This window comes from Jaculus jaculus, chromosome 1 (genome assembly GCF_020740685.1).
Source record: "Jaculus jaculus isolate mJacJac1 chromosome 1, mJacJac1.mat.Y.cur, whole genome shotgun sequence".
NCBI classification, from domain to species: domain Eukaryota; kingdom Metazoa; phylum Chordata; class Mammalia; order Rodentia; family Dipodidae; genus Jaculus; species Jaculus jaculus.
Genome location: NC_059102.1, coordinates 78,313,659 through 78,336,462, shown reverse-complemented (window position 1 = coordinate 78,336,462; position 22,804 = coordinate 78,313,659). Strand labels below are relative to the sequence as shown.

General features: G+C 35.4%; 1 protein-coding gene and 1 pseudogene across 50 annotated transcripts in view; both read left to right on the top strand.

Moving 5' to 3' along the window:
- Positions 1 to 22,804, top strand: part of Ptprd (protein tyrosine phosphatase receptor type D) — a 2,343,620-nt gene that overhangs the window by 167,678 nt on the left and 2,153,138 nt on the right. The gene's annotated exons all lie outside the window — the stretch shown is intronic.
- LOC101612072 lies at positions 8,794 to 10,614 on the top strand (annotated as a pseudogene).

Genomic DNA, 22,804 nt, shown 5'->3' with positions numbered 1-22,804 from the left:
AATTCTGAAAGAGTTTCCTGCTTTTTAAAGGTGGCTTTCTTCCCCCAAGGATTAAAAAATTTAGTAGCCCATCTGGAGTATAACAACTGTAAGAAAGAAAGGTTGATTGGATTTGCAAATCCATTTGGTTTGTAGACATAGCCATGGGGTGATTTGAGCTAGCTTGTTGGGATGCTAGGTGGAGGACCAATGGTGCCATGAAGATGAACTTTGGGTTTCAGTGGAGATGGCAGGAGGATGTAGGACTTTGGGATGGCTTCCAAGAAGAGCTGGCAGCTAGGGATGGAATGTTTCCCAGGGTATTAACAGCCTAGGTGGAAGGAAAAATTATAACTCTAAAGACTAACTCTGGTAACAGATATCAGACTTGGGTCTATAGAATCTGATATATATCCTGTTTGTTTTAGATCTTGTTTAATGTTTCTTAGTAATGCCCAATGCCATCTTTTGCAGTGTGAATGTTACTCTGTCATATTAGGTTATTTTGGATTTACAGGCTAATAGGTAAGAGACTAAGGGATATGGGGATGTTTGGGGGAATGATAAAAAAAAAGACACCATGGGGACTGCTAAATTTGGATGGAATGCATTGCAATTTGCATCATGGATGGTCATCAATTTATGGAGGTCAGGAGCAGGATGTAGTTGCCTTAAATTAGGTGCCTCCATTAACTCATTTGTTTTGAATGATTTGTCTCTAGCTAGTGGCTATTTGGAAACTGGAGCCTTGCTAGATGAAGTGTGGTTTTGGTAAAGGCTTAACCTTCCTCTAGCCAGCTTCTTCTTGGCAATGTTGAGCTCATGCTTTAGCTGTTATGACTAAGGTCATGTCTAGCCTCTGTTCATGCCACCTCTTCCCTTTCTATCATGGAGCCAAAATAAGTGTCTTCCCATAAGCAGCTTTTGGTCAGGTATTTGGTCCAAACAAAATGAAGGCAACTGATACAGTTTGCCTACATTATGAGTTTCAAAGGATTGCAAATGCAAACCAAAGCAAAAATCATATATATATATATATATATATATATATATATATATATATATATATATATACACACACATATATATGTACACATACATACATACATACATACATACATACATACATACATATGTATCTTATATATGCCACTGTCAACTGATGCATATCTCCCTGCATTAAGAATCTGATATTGGCATGAAAAATAAGGAAGTTTCTCTACTTCATATATGATTTTTTAAGATTGAATGTGTTATAATGATATTTTAATTACTGTAACTTGACACTGCAAATGAAAAGAGAATAGAATATAAAGCATCAGAACTTTATACTTAATGATCACTACTGGTCAATATTAATATTTGTTAATAGATTTTTTATAATGTTTGTTTAAATTTAAAGCTAATTTTGTTAATAAGAATTTTTGAGTACTATCACTATCCTACCTGTTAAATTAACATAACTAAGCAAGCAAAATGTACATAATTTTGAAAATTTAAATTAATTAAATTTTTAACCCATCTAATAATCTTGATTAAGTCATTTCCTGTAGGTTTAAGCTATTTTTAAGTATGAAAGATTTTAACTTTGTTTCAAAATGTTAAGTTTGCATTTCATAAATGTACTGAGGCCTTAAATATAAGATAAAGCTTCCTTGAATCTTTACTTGTATTCCTCTTTAAATTCCTAGTTGACCATTTCAGTTGCATACTTCTATTTTTCATTTCTGGCCTCACACATACATAGACTTTCTTGGTTTCAATATTTTGAAGCCTATTGGTGTGCTTGTTATAACTGACAAGCTACATTCATGTTTTACATTAGGGTCTACTATTTGTAATGCACATTCTGTGGTTTTAGAAATATATATCTGGCCATGCTTACCACATCGTATATGTTATCTGCTGCCCTAATTTTTTATCTGGTCTGTTTATTTATCATTTTCTCTCTTCAGCTCCAGTACAATCTTTTCACTATCCTCTCAGATGTTCTCTACAGTTTTAAACAGTTGAAATCACACAGCATCGAAATTTTTCAGATTGTGTTTCACTTATAAATATGCATTTGGCTTTCTTCCATATCATCCCATGGCTTGATAATGTGTATTCTTTTAACCTTTTGTATTACATCAGACTTTATAGGTATGACACCATATATTTCTACTGACATGCTAATTTTGGTTGCTACTATGCTTTAATATTTGTGATCAAAGAATACATAGTAGTCTTTCAGTTTTCATTAGATATATCAAATATGCTATGTAAACTGTCTACTGTTGTTGACAAATTAGTTTTCTTATATACTTCTTCTGAGAATATACACAAACACACAAAGGCACAAATAACAGAGCAACAAATGCTAAAGCAAATAGGAAGTAAACATAACTTACTTTGGTTTTACTACATTTATATTCATATTTCAACTATTGAATATTTAAGCATTTATTTATTTCTATATCTATCTATGAGTATGCAAATTAATGAGACTCTGAAAGATTGATGTGAGTCATTTAGTAACAGAATTCCACTTGAAATCAATTTTCCATAGTTCTGAAGGACAACATAGTTGATCTGCTGTGAGAAAGTGAACTGCTCATATGGAAGAATAACTATACCACTTCACATAGATCTAATGGATGTGTAGAGACATAATAAATAGCTAGTAGCTTCCTCCTCAGGCTCCAATGCTATAAATGCATCCATACTTTGAAGGGAAAAAAAGCTTTTATGTTCTCCCCATCGTGGTAAAATGTACACCTTAGAAATTCCAGTTTTACTTAAATATGGGTGAGCATAAGGAAGACTGGAAACTGTCAGTGATAGATGGGATAAAGTTGGGGAAAGGTGATTTATTTGAGCTACATACTATTTCATTTATTCAGTTTAATCTCTTTATGCAAATTTCATAAAGAGGATAAATATACTGTCAGGAGTAACAAAATTTGTAGATGTTTGGTCCAGTATGCTGTGGTTAATAAAATTACATTTTAATTTATATTTTAAAGTGAATTTTCCCTCAAAACATTTTTCAAAAAATGACTAGATAATGAAGATATATTTTGTTTTTTGAATATGCTATTTTTACAACCTTAAAGTTAAAAATATAGTCTGAAACTATGGAAATATGAAAACATTTTTCCAAATGTGTTCAAGTTGAGATCACAGAATAAATTTGCCTTTTGAATATGTCATATAGTTATGATGTGATTCTATTCACAACACTGAAGAAACCACAGGAGAAATCTAGTAGTCATAATAAGTTTTATCAGGTCTTCAAACTCAAGATAGATTCAAATATCTCTCTGCAATAATTTACTGCATTGGTATGTTCATTAGGTGATCTGAACATGCTTAAGTTATTGTTAAGAGTTTATTGATTTCTTACCTGCATTTCCATTTTATTTTCCTATCTCCTTTAAACCCCATTCTTACAGTATATAATCACCCTTCTATTTTCATGATATATATATATAATCTTATATGTAATATGTATTTAATTATTCTGTATTTTATATAATGTTATATATCATATTATGTTATATGACATCTAAAATCTATATTCCACATTTAAATAAAACATATGCTTTCTTTTGTCTTATTTTACAGAACAAGATGATTTCAAATTTTATCAATTCTACTGTTAAAGGTGTAGTTTCCTTCTTCTTGACAGTTGAAGAAAACTTCTCAATATATCTATACTACACTTTATGCATTCATTCTTTGATTGACATCGAATCTCATTACATATCCATGTTATTGTGAATAGTGTAGCATTGATCAAGCATGTAAGTATTTCTGTGGCAAGCAAAATTCAATTCTAGATTACTTTGTATACAAACCCAGGAGTATCCCCTTCCTTCCAGTAGAGACATTTTACACACCTCTGATTTAAACTTCAGGTATTATTTTGAAAATTCATTTTAGAATTGGATTTCTTATAGATCAGTTATTTCTAGTGTTGTATCTGTGGGAAATGATTTAGGTTGATATTTATATTTTGTTTTGTGTTAATTAGAAATTGATATTTGTAGAAGTAAAAATACAAGAGTGGAAAATGTGTTTGGCAATCACAGGATGTAGAAAAATTAGAAAAAGCCTAATATTTGCATAAGTTCATATGTGTGCCAGCACATAAAATATTATTTAAATTTCTGTGAGTGTCACATCATAGATATATGAAGAAAGAATAATAGTAAGAGGAGAAATTCTTCATGAATAGTATAAAACTATTTATAGTCATCACCCAAGAATTGTTTCTTTGACCTACACAACTCATGATATTTTATTTCATATAAAGACTATGTATGACAGGTACACAGTGTGTCTCTGTTCGCATGTGGTGATATTTCTGGAAAAAAATTAACATTAGTTTCTCTCATGGCCTGGCATGGTGGCGCATGCCTTTGATTCCAGCACTGGGGAGGCAGAGGTAGGAGGATCACTGTGAGTTTGAGGCTACCCTGAGACTGCATAGTGAATTCCAAATCAGCCTGAACTAGAGTGAAACCCTCCCTTGAAAAATAAAAAAAAATAAAAATAAAAATTCTCTAATGAATTAGAGTGACACTATTCAATTCAAAGGCATGTTTGGGACTCTCAAAAGTCTTTTCCCAATTACTATCACCTTCAAAGATTTACCATTTGTGATCACTTAAGGCAAGTTCATGAAGGTAAATAGAAAACAGCCCCTTTCCTTGAGAAATCCCTTACTGCAAGACAAACCCTATTGGCACCAGGAACATAATAGAACACAAGTGCATGTACATGGAAGAGTGGTCCAGGCACAATGGACAAATGGGGACACTTTTAGATATAAATGATTTTTTTTAATTGAAAATCTGAGACACCATAGCATAGAGTAGTTCCAAATGATTATCAAAGGGAATCCTTAAGGAGGAAAACATGGCAAATTCAATGGAAATTAAGTGGGGAGAGTATGATAGACTTTTTTCTTAAGGCTGCATGCAGCTTTTTTAAAATTTTGTTTATTTTTATTTATTTATTTAAGAGTGACAGAGAAAGAGAAAAAGAGGGAGAGAAAAAGAAAGAGAGAGAGAGAGAGAGAATGGGCACACCAGGGCTTCCAGCCACTGCCAACGAACTCCAGACACATGTGCCCCCTTGTGCATCTGGTTAATGTGGGTCCTGGGGAATTGAGCCTCAAACTGGGGTCCTTAGGCTTCACAGGCAAGCGCATAACCACTAAGCCATCTCTCCTGCTCAGAGAAGCAGATTAACTGATTATTAGGTTTACATGCCATTGTATGACTTTTTATTTTATATGTAAATTAGGGCATTTTGGCCTAAAATGGATGATAGCAGACTCTCTTGGGTTTTGTTCTGATTAGAAATCGGTTTGGGCAAAAATAAGTCAACAAAATTTGTGTCTGTCTGAATGAATATATGGTAAAGGCAGGAGTAGAAAGAAATTGTGTGTAAGGAAGTAGATATATAGCATATGATAAATAAATAAATAAACATATATATGTTATATATATATATACATATAATATATAACATATAGTAAATTATTAATCATCCAGTAAGCATTTAGATTTAGGCCATTCCTTACAGCATGTTTGTGTATGTGTGTCTACATTAAAAGAAAGAGGAAAACAGCATTTTAATGACCAATAACAATACAAGTATAAAATTATTTTGATGAAAAATGGCTGTAAAATTTTGAGTGATGCTTTTTAAGCTTCTTAAATTTCTAGAAATATTTGATTTTCTTAGTTTGCCTATAATGTAAATTTAAAACTGTTTTTCTGTTTTCAGTAAAGGGAGGCCCTGGCATACCCATTCTCTATCCCTCTCTCCCTCTCTTTCTCTCAACTAACTAAATAAAAATAAAATATTAAAATATGATGTATCTTGTAGAGAAGCAAAGTGGAAAAGCCAAAAAAAAATGTTTTGACTTGAGAGATATTGGAAAAATGTGCTCTACTGCACTTAATATGTAAAATTTTACCAGACATATGGAAATCACTTTAAAGCTACATCAATTATCATTATGGTTTTCAAATAATAGTTTTTTCTTTTTTTTTCAAAGTCAGAAACAGTAGCCTAGTCTGTTTATTTGCATTAAGATTGATAAGTTTATCAAAATTTAAGACATTAAATCCAGAATGAACTGCCACTACATACACATTTAGCAGATTGGACAAAACTTACATAATGACAGTATCAGATACTGATAAGGATGTGGAAAAATGAGTCTCATACTTTTCTGAAGGAACGTGAAATCTTCAGGCACTTTAGAAAGTTGTTTGGAAATTAAACAAGTACTTATCATGTAACCTAGCAGTCCCATTCTTGAGCATTATTCCTAGGGAAATCATGTTGGTGAAAAATCACACATAAGCGTTTAAAGAAGATAGATTCCTAATGGAAAAAATGACAAAGAACCAATTGTGCTGTAGAGATGGCTTAGCACATAAGGCATTTCCCAGAAGAGCCAAAGGATCCAGGTTTGATTCTTCAGGACCCACATAAGCGTGATGCGCAAGGGTATATGCTTTGGAGTTCGTTTGCAGTGGCTAGAGGCCCTGGCGTGCCCATTCTCTCTCTGTCTATCTCTCTTCTCTCTCTGTGCTTGCAAATAAATAAATTAAAAGTTCAAAATAAATAAGTAAAATACATTTTAAAAAAGGAACCAACTATCCATTTGTGGTTGGATGGTTAGAAAAATCTGTGAATTCATACTCATGGATATTACTTTATAAGACGGAATAAAGTATTAATACATGTAATAACTTGAATATGTCTAAAGAGAATGTTGCTGAGTGGAAAAAAATAAGTATGAAGGTTCTTATACAATGGGCCCAACTGAAACTAAGGACAACTGGCAAAACAAGCAAGGGTGATGTTTTCCTGTGAACCAGATACCAGCACAAAGGGGAAGGAGACCAACGCAGAGAAAAATCAACTCCTACCAAATCAGAGATCCAGAGCCTCAGAGGCCCACAACACCTCAGCACTGAAGCAGACCAAAAATGAATCCAACATGGCTCAGGGAAATTTTGGGGAAGAGGGGGCGGAAAAAATGTCAGAGTCACATGTTGGGTCATGATTTGCAGAGATATTTATCATACCAATAACTGGGAGCTAACTCCACGATGCACGACCCATTTTCATCAACAAGGAGGGTCCAATGGGAGGGGGTAGATCACAGATGAGCCTAAACAATGGTACCAAACTGCCTGAATTTACTGAAAATTAAACTAATAAATTAAATTAAAAAAAAAACTTAAAAGAGAAAGGTATTTTGAAATTCCTTTGAATTAAATGAAAGTAGCAATACCATGATTTCATGATTGGCTCTATAATGCCAACTAGACTATACTCACTGCATATATTTTAACAATAAGACAGAAAAGGAATAAAATATACAATTTGTCATGTTAAGGACAAAATGTGTTCCAATGTAGAATGAAATACACTATTTTCATCAGCATCTCCAGAAAATTGACCTACCTATCAAGGACTGCATGCCAACTCCTGAATCAGTACCTGTGGCCAAGATAATTCTATGCTGTACACAGTGTTGAGAAGATTTCACAGCATGACAGGTGCTACCCATCCCAACATGGAAGCTGAGGCCATCCTCAAGGCTACATGTTTACAAAGATGAAGACACTATAGGTATGAGTACCACTTAAAGTAAGGAGGAAGTAAGATTTATTAGCTTTTGTCATTTTTATTTTGGGCTGTATGTAGATTCCAAAGACTGCAAAAATAAGCGTCCAAACACTGACCACTTAGTTTCACTCAATGGTGATATCTTAACTAATTTTTTTTTAATTAATTAATTTATTTATTTATTTGAGAGTGACAGACACAGAGAGAAAGACAGATAGACGGAGAGAGAGAATGGGTGCGCCAGGGCTTCCAGCCTCTGCAAACGAACTCCAGACGCGTGCGCCCCTTGTGCATCTGGCTAACGTGGGACCTGGGGAACCGAGCCTCGAACCGGGGTCCTTAGGCTTCACAGGCAAGCGCTTAACCGCTAAGCCATCTCTCCAGCCCAACTAATTATTTTTAAAAATACATTATTAAAAAAAAAAAAAACACTGGGGCAATACTGTTAACTATACCTGTTCTGTTTTCACCATTTTTAAAGATTCATGTGGGAGGTAAGTTTTCATGTAATTATAACTCAAGTATAGATTCAGGTAATCACCATTTAAGCCAAGACACAGAACTGTTTTATTAGCACAAAGAAACTACCACATTCCCCCACTTTGTATTTTTATCCTTATCCATCAATCCTGGCAATCAGGCAACTTTGCAATTCAAATAATAGTTTTTTCTATGTCGGTTGTATTTCTGTCATCTCCCTATTTCCTTCTCTCTGAATAAAAGTATTAAGGACAGAATAATACAACATCAACAGCAGCAACATATAGGATAACACTAGCTAACACTTACAGATCTTCCATGCCCTAGCTGAGACATTTACAACCTGTAAGACTAGAACAACACACATATGGTGGACATTGTGTTATCATAACCTTCATGCAGCTAATAAAGCTGGAAAACCAAGGGAATAGTTAGTTAACTTGTCTCAAGTCATATAGGTATTAACTGATAGGTATGAAGTGAAAATATAAGGCAGGTATTGATATTTTTTTATATCCCAGTTACAATTGCAATCAGATTTCTAGAGTTACATAGCAATCTGCAACTCTTATTAAAAAAAAAAAAAAAAAAAAAAGATGAGAGGCGCCAGTGCAGGGTGTCACAGGAGTCGGCTGCGTTGTTGGCGGCCTGGCGAGGGGCAGCGGCAGCTGAGTTGCCCGCGGTTGGTCTAACATGTCGGATTCCAAGAAGTCGAGGAAAATGGTCCTAGGCTTTGCTGGAGGGAATAAAACTGGGCGCAAGCATGAACTCCTGATTAAGGCACTGCATTTATCGAAGAGTGGCTGCAGCCCTGCTGTTCAGATTAAAATTCGAGAATTGGATAGACGCCGTTGTCCAGGAACTCTTGAAGGACTTACTGATTTATCCACAACCAAGTCATCCGCTTTCAGTTTGGATGGTACTTCATCACCAGTAGAATCTGGCTTGGCTGTGGCTGGAGTCCACTCGTTGCCTACCACTTCAGTTACACCTCATTCACCATCATCTCCTGTTGGTTCTGTGCTGCTTCAAGACACTAAGCCCACATTTGAGATGCAGCAACCATCTCCAATTCCTCCTGTCCATCCTGATGTGCAGCTGAACAACCTGCCCTTTTATGATGTGCTTGATGTTCTCATCAAGCCCACAAGTTTAGTTCAAAGCAGTATTCAACACTTCCAAGAGAAGTATTTTTTTGTTTATTTTTGTTTTGACACCTCAACAAGTTAGAGATATATGCATATCAAGAAATTTCTTGCCAGGTGTTAGGAGAGATTATACAGTCCAAGTCCAGCTGCGACTTTGCCTGGCAGAAACAAGTTGTCTTCAGGAAGAAAATTATGTTAGTAGTCTGCGTATAAAAGTGAATGATGGAAAGCTCTTCCCTCTGCCTGGTTATGTGCCACCACCTAAAAATGGGATTGATCAGAAGTGCCCTGGACGCCCCTTGAATATTATGTCTTTAGTTAGGTTGTCATCAGCTGGCCAAATCAAATTTCTATTTCATGGGCATCTGAAATTGGAAAGAATTACTCCATGTCTGTATATCTTGCTCAACAGCTTACATCAACCATGTTATTACAGAGATTAAAAATGAAAGGTATTAGAAACCCTGATCATCCAGAGCACTAATTAAAGAAAAACTTACTGCAGATTCTGATAGTGAAATTGTAACCACTAGTCTTCAGGTGTCCTTGATGTGTCCTTTGGGAAAGATGAGACTGACAATCCCATGCCATGCAGTGACTTGTACACATCTGCAGTGTTTTGATACTGCACTTTATCTACAAATGAATGAGAAGAAGCCTACCTGGATTTGTCCTGTTTGTGACAAAAAGTTCCCTATGAAAGTCTGATATTAGATGGGCTTTTTATGGAACTTCTCAATGACTGCTCTGATGTGGATGAGATTAAATTCCAAAGAGATGGTTCTTGGTGTCCAATGAGACTGAAGTCTCCAGCCCACTGTGTCCAAAAATAGAAAGTTCAAGTGTCTTCAGTAAGCCTTGTTCAGTGGCTGTAGCTAGTGAAGCAAATAAGAAGAAAGTGGATATCATTGATCTAACAATAGAAAGCTCTTCTGATGAAGAGGAAGACCCTCCTGCCGAAAGGAAATGCATCTTTATGTCAGAAACGCAAAGCATTCCAACCAAAGGGGTTCTCATGCATCAGCCATCTTCTGTAAGGGGGCCCAGTGTGACTTCGGTTGATCTGGCTGCTCTTCCACCTTCATTAACAGACTACGCAGTACCATTTCACCACACGCCAGTATTAAGCATGTCATCAGACTTGCCAGGTTTGGATTTTCTTCCCCTTATTTCAGTTGATCCCCAGTGCTGTCCTCCTATATTTTTGGATAGTCTCACCTCACCCCTAAGAGTAAGCAGTACATGCGTCACCACCACCAGCTCCCATGAAAGCAGTACTCATGTTAGTTCATCAAGCAGCAGGAGTGAGACAGGGGTCATAACCAGCAATGGAAGTAACCTTCCTGACATTATCTCATTGGACTAAAGGAGGACTCATTTGATTCTGGGAATCAATCATCAGACTGCTCTTTCTTGGATCTCTGGTCCTTGGAACCTATTTTTTTTTTCAATTTAATATTTATTGAAATGTCAGATGGATTCTTTGGCTTTTTGAGGGATGAAGATAAATGACTCCAGCAAGAACCACGTGACATGCAGGACTTATGCTGTATACTGAGCATCAGATACATTCAGCCATAATGATATCTTCTTGAACAGTGGATTTCAATTTCATACATTACTGGATGGATTCAACAAACCAGTTTAAATTTTGTTACAATAAACAGCAATTAAAGTTATGTAAATACTTTTCTAATAAAAAAGATCTAATAACTCATTCTAGAACAACTGATTCTAGAACAATAGCAACTATGTTTAATATGAAGGAAAAAGTAGATGGAAAGAAAGTGTTTGCTGAATTAATCCTTTCCATAGAGATCTGCTCTATTTTGTTGAAGTAATGAAATTTCAATAAGTGATAGAGCTTGGGTTCCACTTTTCCTTTAGTTTTACTCTTCATGATCCATCAGAGAAAGTGGCCTCATGTTGTTGACATTTACATTTTAACATTATTTGTTAATGTATGCAGAGTGAAGTGCTGGGATTTGCTGCTTTCAGTTAGTGATTGTGTTCAACTACGCAGATTCTGGCCTGGCATACTGTGTTACTTTCAATGATTGTACGTTCTCATTCTAGAGTTTAATGTTAAATTTGAGTCTTGCCTTCTTATGAAAGAATATTTGCAGCATAAGGATGAAGTGTACTTGAGGTCTGTTAGAATTTTCTTTGCCATGTCCAGAAATACCAGTTGTTTGGAGGCAGAAGGATTGATTTAAAACTTAATTTGTTCATTTGTCTTATAGAACAATATGCTATAATATACAATCTCTGAAACTTTTCATGTTTTAGTGATACTGACATAGAAATTCTAAGTTAGATCGCTGGTTGTATTTCTTACTAATGTAATTTCTAGCTCAGCAGTGACTTTCAAATTTGAGGAAAAATAATAGGAGATGGCATCAGATCTTCTCTTTTTCCTTCTTTTATTAATCTTTTTGTGAAACTGCACACACAGCTAAGAATGTATGAATGAAGTGAGGAAGTGTTCAGGAGAAGGACCTAAACACTGCTTCTTGTCTCATTCCATGCCGCCCTTAAACGACATGCCTGGAGCTGTTCTTGTTGTACTTTGAAAACCACTTGTGTGATTTTCTTTCAGTTACTCAGAATATGGTTTTAGTTATAATATTTTTTCCACATTTTCTCACTTGCTTCATTTGGCTTACTAAATATTTTTTAGTTATCAAGAATGTACTACTTTTTTAATGCTTACTCTCTCGGTCCTTAAGCTGCATCCACTTCTGAACAGCTTGCTTGTTTTTCTTTAAATTGGCTAACGGACTTGACACACAGAAGTGTCCACATGAGGACTCCATACTTCACTTACAACAAGAGGCACATGACTTCAGAATTTGTGCCACTCCAGAGAGCTGACTTGTTTTGCTTGGTCTTTCATACCTTCTCAACTTCTAGTGTCCTTTGTATGCTCTTTTCTGTACTAATGTGATACTAATGTGATACGTAGTTCTCCTCCTCTTTACCTCTTTGGCTGCTTCACCCCATGTATCCTTTTGGTGTAACTGCTATCATTGCAAGTATGCAAAGCAGGGCCAGCCGCCCTGATCTCCCAGCAAGACTTGCACCACAATCCAGTTGCTGGCTTCTTAGCCTTTAGATTAACAATCAGAATCAGAATTATTTCCTACAGAATTTTATGTTGATGTTATAAGTACACAGTTTCTGTTACCTCTGTAATTAGATTTTTTAAGTGGCCTGGCTTGTGTGGCATACTTTGTTAATAAAGAAGCTATCATAAAAAATGATGAATATTTTCTGAACCACAAGTAAGCATATGGTGGTGTTGAGGGTAAGTGGTATACATTTTAAGCTTCTTTCAATAATAATACCTTAACTGGTTATAGGTTCCCAGGGCATACAATGAAGTATGTGACCTGCAATTATCAGAGATTGGCTAAGTGATTCAATGTTTGCTGCCACAAGTGTGGAGGAGGTACTGGCAATGCTAGTATGTAATTTTGTTCACAGTTCTCTTCAATCTTTGTGTGTCTCCCCACTGGGTCAATTTATATTGCAGTGTAAAGTAATGAACGGTTACAGTGTCCCTGGGGAAAATCAGCAAGTTTTTCTCTGTATTACATTACAGACAAATGTTATGAATTCTTGCCCGTTAGTCAGGTTAAAAGCAGGCATAAATGAAATCCATAGTTATTTCACAAATCTCATTAAGATGCTGCATTTCCTTTACTTCCATCAAATCATTTACTAGAGGCCTAAGTCCTAACTGGATAGTTTCATTTCTGGTTCATTCTCTCTATAATCCTTTTCCCAGAATCTTATGGAGAGATTAATAAGACTAATGACACTTTTGATGAAGTTGGCAAAACAAGAGAACCGCGGGAGTAAAGAAAGGATGATTCATAATTTAGATAATTAAATTATAAATGATCAACATGTTTTACAACCCTTCACCACTGTTTTATTCCAGTTGACCAATAGAGGCTAAATACCAAGTTCTGTTATTCAGCTAGTTTGCTCATCTTCACCTGGCATCCCGCTTCTTCAAACACACCTCATTTATTTACCTTCACTGTTATCCAAAAATGTCAGAGAATTTAAAGGCATAGAGTTCCATGCTTATTTCACTATATCATATTAAGTTTGGTGTAAATTCTTTGAGTAAGTAAAATATACAGTGTTACTTAAAGTAAAAATGAGTGAGGGGATATAGTTGCCTGAACTTTTCAAAGTTAAGGGACTGAGAAACATACAGGCTAGGGAGTGATTGTCATCTAAAACTATAATGTTCTCAAGAAAGCAGAGATTAGGGCTGGAGAGATGGCTTAGCGGTTAAGGGCTGGGCCTGTGAAGCCTAAGGACCCCGGTTCGAGGCTCTGTTCCCCAGGACCCACGTTAGCCAGATGCTCAAGGGGGCGCACACATCTGAAGTTCATTTGCAGTGGCTGGAGGCCCTGGCACACCCATTCTCTCTCTCTCTTTCTCTCTGCCTCTTTCTGTCTAATAAATAAATAAATATTTTTTAAAGCAGAGATTAGCTTATATCTCTATCACAATCTCCATCTTTTATTTACTTTACCTGAACTATCTCATGCTTTGCCTCTCCAACTGCATAATATTTCCAGATAGTACTTGTTAGTGAATAGCTAATTAAATTATTTTATATACATGCCATAGTTTCACTGCATTGTTTGCATTTTTATCTGTATTACCAACAATTTCACACTAATTATTTCTGGGAAAAGAATTGCAGGCCAATGTAATGATCTGGAAAAGAGAATTTATTTGCCACTCTTATGTTAACTCATGTACATGATTATCAACAATTTGTTCATAGAAATCTAAAATCAGTCTACAAATTCTAGAACCTAAGCATTGTTCCTCCAATGGCAGACAAACACATATGCACAATATTCACTGAGGCTTCTGCAGCAGGTGGTTGGTGCTCCAGGATATCCAGGAGGAAAGCACTCTTGATAGAGGCTGCAGCATGTGATAAATACAAGACAACGTGTATGCAGTATAAAATGTCTGAGAAATAGCCAAGAGTGATATCATAGTAAAGATTTTGGATCATAGCCTAAGAGTGATGGGAAACCATAGGACTTTGTGCATAGGAGAGACATATAATCTGATTTCCATTGGAAGAGACCACTTTGGCTGCTGAGTGGTGACAACACTAGAGAGGACAGGGAGACTCACCAGAAGCAGAAATCCAAGAAGTCAATAACATTGAAATAGATGAGGATTGCAGCAAGGAAATATTGAAAAATGGCCATAATCAGAGCTTAGTACAAAGGTACTACTCACAGGGGTTTGCTTTTAATTGTATCTATTTTCTACAGGTCCTAGCTATAAGTCATAAAAGTGGCCCTGAAAGAAAAGAAGGCTAGGACCCTTAGTGACATAGTCTATTTCTTAGTGATAGGTAGAACTTTCTGCTCCAATGCTAGGGTGTGATATATATCATTGGACCATAAACAATGTAAAAGTAGGTCAATATCACGTCAAAGCATTGTATGACTATGAAAGATCAAGACAAAGTGCAATTAGGTTCTTCCTAACAACCATTTAATGAACTAACACTTATTACCCAGATCCAGATGAGCATCTTCCTCCATTACAAAGTAAAAAAAAAAAAAAAAAAGGAGGCAATGGAAGCTGTTGAATGTGGAATTATTACTTATAATACACTGGAACTTGAAGGCCATAGCAATGGGCCTTGTTAAAGATAATTTAACTTAGTATTAGAACCTGCTGATAGGTATCATATGAAATCGGATGAAAGTAAGCCTAGGGAAAAGTCTACTCCAAGGAATATTGACTCCAAGTAGTTTTTTTTTTTTATGCCTATTTTTCTAACTTATGTACAAACTCTTTCCTTCTCAAAGATTATATAGCTAAATGTGAAACACTATTTTATTATCACTTCAAAAAATTCTCTCAAGCTTTATGGTCAAATATATAGTACTAGGTTGGAGAGATGGCTTAGCAATTAAGCGCTTGCCTGTGAAGCCAAAGGACCCTGATTTGAGGCTCAACTCCCCAGGACCCACATTAGCCAGATGCACAAGGGGGCACATGCATCTGGAGTTCATTTGCAGTGGCTGGAGGCTGTAGCACACCCATTCTGTCTCTCTTTCTCTCTCTCTTTCTCTCTCTGTTGCTCTCAAATAAATAAATAAAAATAAAAAAATAAAAACATGTACTACTATATTAGGGTTATCTTTACTTTTGGACATATTATAGACATTGATAGACATTGTAGTAAGGATATTTATTGCTATACAAAACACATGGGCAGAGATATTCCTTCTTGCAATAGTTTACTTTTAAATTTGTTTGCAGTTACTTAACCGAACTTCCTGTTCATCAAAATCTTCCTAGGTTTGTGTCATTCCACAATAGCATGGATGAGGCTCCCAAGGTAAGAAAATAAATCTAGTTTTGATTTCAAAAATATGTGGCACACACCTTTAATCCTAGCACTTGGGAGGCAGAGGTAGGAGGATTTCCGTGAGTTCGAGGCCACCCTGAGACTCCATAGTGAATATAGTGAATTTCAGGTCAGACTGAGCTAGAGTGAGAACCTACCTCAAAAAAAAAAAAAAAAAAAAAAACCCTGTGTGTGTGTGTGTGTGTGTGTGTGTGTGTGATTTGTTGTGCTGAGTACAGTGCAGTGAAATGTATTATAATAGCCAAGGTCACTATAGAGTATAAGGCCATAAGCCAAGATATTGAATGCAAATCCAATAGCCACTGCAAATGATTATCTCCTTAACTATTTCATCAAGATAATTAACTTACAGAAATGTGAAATAATATGTTAGGATTATAATGAAATTGATCTATGCTCAAATATTCATATGGTATTCCTTACATGTAGAACTATATAAATGTTTCATATTTTCTCCTGAGGATAATTGTAAGTATAAGCCACATATTATCACATAAAGTTATGAAAGTGAAAATTAATCTTAGTAAATATTAGTTGTGCATCAACCATAATGCCTATGGATCCTCTTATAACAGAAATATTAGAATAAAATACCCATTGCCAGCATTAACGATCTCACCTGTCTGCTTATTCTGAATGTATACTTCAAATCAAATGCAGTAAAAAAAAGAATATAATTTTTAAATTATACATGAAAGTTGAAAATGATAAGAATATGATTTTATTAGGTCAGCTGTGAAGCACTGATTTTACTGATGTTCAAGAGACATGTGGTAAGAGAAGACAGTCAAGGTGTGCAGTCAGAACAAGGATTATGCCTTTCTTTCAGAACTATGATTGAGTCTTTTTTAAATACATTTTTTTCTGATTTATTTATGAGAGAGACAGAGAAAGAGAGAGAGGGAATGGGCATGCCAAGGTCTGTAGCCACTGCAAACAAACTCCAGATGCATGTGCCACCATGTGCATCTGGCTTACGTGGGAGCTGGAGAATCAAACCTGGGTCCTTAGGCTTCATAAGCAAGTGCCTTAACCACTAAGCCATCTCTCCAGTCCTAATTTAGTCTTTTAACCAGAGAAATGTGATTTATTTACTGATACTTCATAAATAATGAAATATGATACAGAATACATGTTAACAATATGAATCTCCCTTAGTAAATACTATGTTATAAAAGAGGTAAATGAATATGGAAAAAAATGGTCTAGTTAAAGGTAATGCCAAATTACTGTCTATGATTTTGGCTAGGGAAAATCAGTAGCTTCTGTAGTTTGGTTGTGTTGAAAACTAGTTTGTAATTTTGTACTGAAATACTATTTTGATAAAGGATCATTAGACTTCTAAAATAAATACTATGAAATCTATGACTAGGCTGCAATTATAATGCTTGGGGAATCACATGATGTCAATACTATTTTGTGTTTTTTTTTAAATTTTTTTTTAATTGGTTTTGTACTCAGTGTATACAGTCAAGTTGGTACCATTGTTAGTCTCCTCCCTGCCCTCCCCCATCCACAAGGACCCTCCTTCTTGGGGAATATTGGTCGTGCATTGTGGGGTTAGCCATCCCTTATGGGTAGGAGGCAATGTCTCTGTGTATCATGACCCAATGTGTGGCTCTGACGTTCTTTCCGTCCCCTCTTCCGCAAAATTTCCTGAGCCATGTTGAGTTCATTTTAGGTCTGCTTTATTGATGATGTCTTGGAAACCTCTGTGTCTCTGGATATCTGGTTTGATAGGCATTAAATGTTCTCTGTTTCTATCTCTTTCACTCTTGTGCTGGTACCAGGTTCAACAACAAAGCAGCACTCTTACTCATTTCCCCAATTATTCTTAGTTTCAGCTTGGGCCAGTTTGAGGTATGATGGACTGGTTCTCTCTTAGGATCTGCATCCATCTGTAGAACAGAAGCAAATTCTCCAAAAGAGAATGAAGTTAGTGCCAGATAGATGGGATAAACTTTGTTGTTTTTTTGTGGAGAATTCAATAGGTGTAGGCTCTCTTGTAGCCCGCAACTTGTGGGAGTTTGGTAATGCAGAGTGGGCTGGCTTTGGATATGGTACTGACTTGATTCCCAGATCCAATTTGGGGATCTGTTCCATTGAGCAGATCCATTAGCCAAATCAAGAGCAGTTGGTTTCCCACCATGTCTGTGTGCTACTATTGCACTTGTGTGAGCATCATGTCAAGCTATTTGCTGTTGAGTAGTTCAGAACACGAGTTGCTTGGACAGATATTGTTCATTTTCCCCCAGTTGATCATGTAGAACCTTCTGGCAATACTATTTTAAAAGAGTCATTGTTATGTTTAAATCTTTCATTGTGGTAAAACAAAATAGTATGTTGAAAAACATTATTATATATTTATCACTCTACTTAATAGGGTTTTCAGCATTTATGTACACATCATAGCTTCCAGAGAGTGCCCTTGATTAATTTCACATAACAGGAGTAATTTTAGCCAATTACCTGAAAAATCTTTGGCAGCGTTCCATTTCTTTGACATAAACATGTGAGCCAAAAATCACAAAGAAATGATTATTACAATGGGATCACTTATAATAATTATGTTGAAATTAATATTTTTAAGATTATGTATTTTAGCTTCTAGGCAATCTCATTTAATATCCAAAAGCTATTTTATGTGAATATTACTTATTAACAGTTATTGTATGAATCAACATTTACTGAGTGCCTCTAGGCTTCCTGCTATTTCAAATGAATTACCCTCCTTAATCGTCAGACCAAGGCAATCTACAGAATAGGGTCTGGTTTAGCCATATTGAGTAACCTAGCTAAGGTCACACTGGTAGGTAAGACTCAGAGCCAGGTTGCCTAGTGCCTAATACAATTTTGAACATAAACATGGGCTTACTGTGTCAGGATTCATCAACTTAAATTAAATGCACAATTTTTTTTTTATTTCTAACTATAATTATAAATTACTTCAAATGTATGTGTTTATTAGTGATGGTAATTAGTACTATCACTTGGGCACCATCAGCTTTATATTTCTTTGCTAATTATCCATTTAGAGATTCAGTCCACAAGTATTCATTAAACATCTACTATCATCACATCTCTGCTTGAGTTGACAAATTTAGTTGTTCCTCCTGCCAAGAAATGCAGACGTGCATTCCCTACCCAGGAAGCATGTGTCTTTGTTATCCTTTTATCTCAGGAGTTGCTTACTTCCCATTTAGGAAGAGAATAATTATAGCTTTGTCCAAATCCAGCATGTACCCAGCATATACCCTTTGAACCACCCTTTCTTTCTGTTTGAATTTTTCTCTTTTTTCCTTACAAATGCAATATTATAAGATCTGTAATTTGTATTTACTAAAATCCCCTTTTACTTGATGAAATTTTGAAGACAATAAATTATTTATCTAATTTTTAGTAGTTAGGTTATAGACATGTATATGAACTATGGTGCCTGAGAAAATGAATGAATGAGTGAATGGGTGGATATTCTGTGTATTTTAGAGAAATTTGTGTTACTAATTTATAAGAAAGAATATTTGCAATATTCAATGGGTATCAGTAACAAATCAGCTAGAAATGATTTAAATGTTCTCATTTATGCTTAAAATATTTTGTAGAGTGAGTCATTTTGAGGCTTACACTAATCATGTACAAGATTCAGGATGATTTGTACATTAACAAAAAGTGAAATTTGGGCTGGAGGGATTGCTTAGTGGTTAAGGCTTTTGCCTGCAAAACCAAAGGACCCAGGTTCATTCAGCTCATTGTGAGAGGATAATGAAGGTGGACACTCATGCTTTTTAGCTTAGTTAAACCCTGTCTTGTACATATCCTTAACACCTACTCGAGCCAAACTTGCCATAGTATCTGACTATTAGACCAGAACATGCTAATCTATTAAGATATAAGTAAGACAATATAGTTCATGTCATCAGCAGGACAAAAAGGCACATATTTATACAAAGCATTAGAGGGCCATGTAATTCCTATTGATGAAAAATTGTTATGATCTTAGTTGCTTAAATCACCACTGGTTTATTACATTACATTTATCCAAGTCAGAAGTTCAAAATGGATCTAAGTAAACTCAGTTCAATACACTTCTGATTATCTCATTTTCTATAGATATTGACAGATTTATTTTATTTTTCTGATGCTGGTGTGATGTCAGAGGATAAACTTGGGATCTACTCTTACCTTGTTTAAGGCAGGGTCTCCTGTTATTTCATGGTGACCTTGCCAGACTGGTTGAGCTTTGGGATTCCTCTGCCATGGCCTCCCTTCTTGTCATATGAGGGTTAGGATTGCAGATGACAACTTCTGGGGGTCTGAACTCTGGTACTCATGCTTGTCACAATTGCTTTTACCCATTGAGGGATGTCATAAAAAGGAAAAAAAAAACATAGTGTAAATTTCCTTTTTTCATATATACTATCTGGAGTCTGTCCACATTACTGGGCTACTGGCTGCCTGCCATCTTGAAACACATATAGTGGAAGTTCTTTCTGACATGAACTTTCTCTGATGATGACTCTTCTATCCTCCTTCCTCCATGTGTTTATGAGTTTCTTTATAACATCAGAGTCACCAGGATTACATATCTATCTTACAGGCAAGTGATTTATTATCCATCTGTGCTCCAATAAATGCCCCTTACATACTTACACATAGATGCCCTGGTCTGTCTGCTTCACTACCTATATTCTTCCACTCACTCATATATTTTCATTTCCCCCCCATACATTTATCATTTCCAGTGATTAGGATTTCCAGGTATCAGGGAGTTGATATCTTCAGGCACCCATACTTCTATCTACCATAGAAATATGTTAAATTTCTTCTAGCCTTCTGTTTATTTGCAATGCTCTATTCTACTATTAGGAATTATTTTACAGTTATTTAATAAAGCAAATTGGCTAACAGCATCAATATTACTATATCCTCTGAGAATTGGGGTCAACCAAGGAGAGAAATATTCTCTTCCTTCAGTAGTGTGAGCTTGGTTCCTTGGCCTACACTTATAACTTTGACTTGTTTTACATTCACAGTCTAAGTGGGAAAATGCCATGCATTTTGTCCTCAGCCATAGGTTATATCTCCAAATCCATGAAAATGGATTGATGATGGAAGGATATTTAGGTGTAGCTTTCCTAATTATGTAAGGAACCAAGGAAACAAACAAACAAAAAAGTCATTCTAGAGTAATGTGCCAGTGAGAGGGTATTTCTGCTTCCATTGAAAAATATGTCTATTTGGGCTAAATTATATCTGTCTAAACATCCGTATTGGTGATCTTCCACAAAGATATGTAAGAAATGTAAACTTACCCTTATAAATGTGTCTGATTATGTAGCTACATGTTTTATCATAATAAAAATATTTTGCATTCTGGAAAATTCCATCCACTAACTATTGAATTTTATCCTTTGAGAAAGGTTTTGTGTGTGTGTTGTGTGTGTGTGTGTGTGTGAGAGAGAGAGAGAGAGAGAGAGAGAGAGAGGAAGAGAATGGGTACTCCATGGCCTTCACCCTCTGCAAAGGAACTTCAGACATGTGTGCCCTTTTGTGGCGAATATGCAACATTGCATGCTTGTGTCATTGTGTCTACATGGAACCTGGATATTTGAAGATAAGTAGTTAGGCTTTGTAGGCAAGTGCCTTAAATGTAAAGCCAGCTCTCCAGCCTCCTTTGAGTTTCTATAGTAGTATAGTTCAAAATTACGTTACTTCTGTTTTTTTTTATTAGTAATTTAAAGTATTATGCTAGCCTAAATACAGAGACAATCATATAATAATGTTATAATAAAATTTAATGGCTTAACAATGGTTTTCTGGTACACAATTATAATTTCAATTGTGATAATTTGAGGAGCTGTCCAAACTTTTAAAGAAAAAAAGTAGTATTTACATTTTTGACCTACCATCAATTGCAGAAAACATTCTCGTAATTATCATTGCTTTGGTGATAAGCATTAATGTGTCAGGCACTAAGCTCAAATCTATGTTTGCAATTTGCACTTTACAATAATACAATGTGAGTGAATAATTATAATGTTTATTTTATAAGTGAATGAGTTGAAGCTGAGAAAGAATAATTTGCACAAGACAACCAAGCATTTAAGTGAAAAATCACGTATCTTTGACAAATAATACTTTATACTCTACAATAACGGTTCATTTTATTTCATAAAATAGGGCAAGCACAAATATATAGGTTATATTCTTTGAATTTATGTACCTTAGTAATTATTGAAATTTGTCCACACATTATTGGCCTTTCAGAATATCAATACATGTAGGCTGAATAAGTGAATGGAAGATATCATATGTTCATGATTTAGAGCAGAGTACTGCATTGGGAAGAAGCCAGGCTGGAGGCTACTAAAAGGAATAAATTTATTTATATTTGATCTCTTCTTAAGTAGCTAACATTTAATGAAATATATAATATACACACACATTTTTATATAACTAGAACAGGATAATATATTTTACATATATTTTTAATCTTTTGTTTATTTTTGTTTGAGAGTGACATACAGAGAGGAGGAGGAGAGAGAGAGGGAGACAGAAAGAGGGAATGGGCATGCCAGGGCTTCCAGCCACTGCAAACTAACTCCAGTTGCGTGTGCCCCCTTGTGCATCTGGCTAATGTGGGTGCTGGGGAATTGAGCCTCGAACTGGGGTCCTTAGGCTTCACAGGCAAGTGCTTAACTGCTAAGGCATCTCTCCAGTCCATATCTTATATTTTTGACAGTAATGAATATTATTAAATTTAAAACTTAAAAATAATAATATGGATGATTTTGGCTCTAGTGATCAATATTTTGAAGAAGATATCTTTGTGATTTTTAAGTTTAAATATGCATTTAATTAATTAATTAATTTTTATTTGAGAAAGTCAGATGTATAGATAGATATATAATAAATAGATAGGTGATAGAAGATAGAGATGGAGAATAAGTGTTATGGGGCCTTCAATCATTTCAAATGAACTCTACACACATGCTACAATTTGTTCATCTGACTTTCTGTGGGTCCTGGGGGATCAAAGTTGGGTCCTTAGGCTTTTCATTCTAGTGCCTTAAACATTGAGCCATGTTTCAAGTCCTGTGATAAGTTTTTAAATATCTAATAT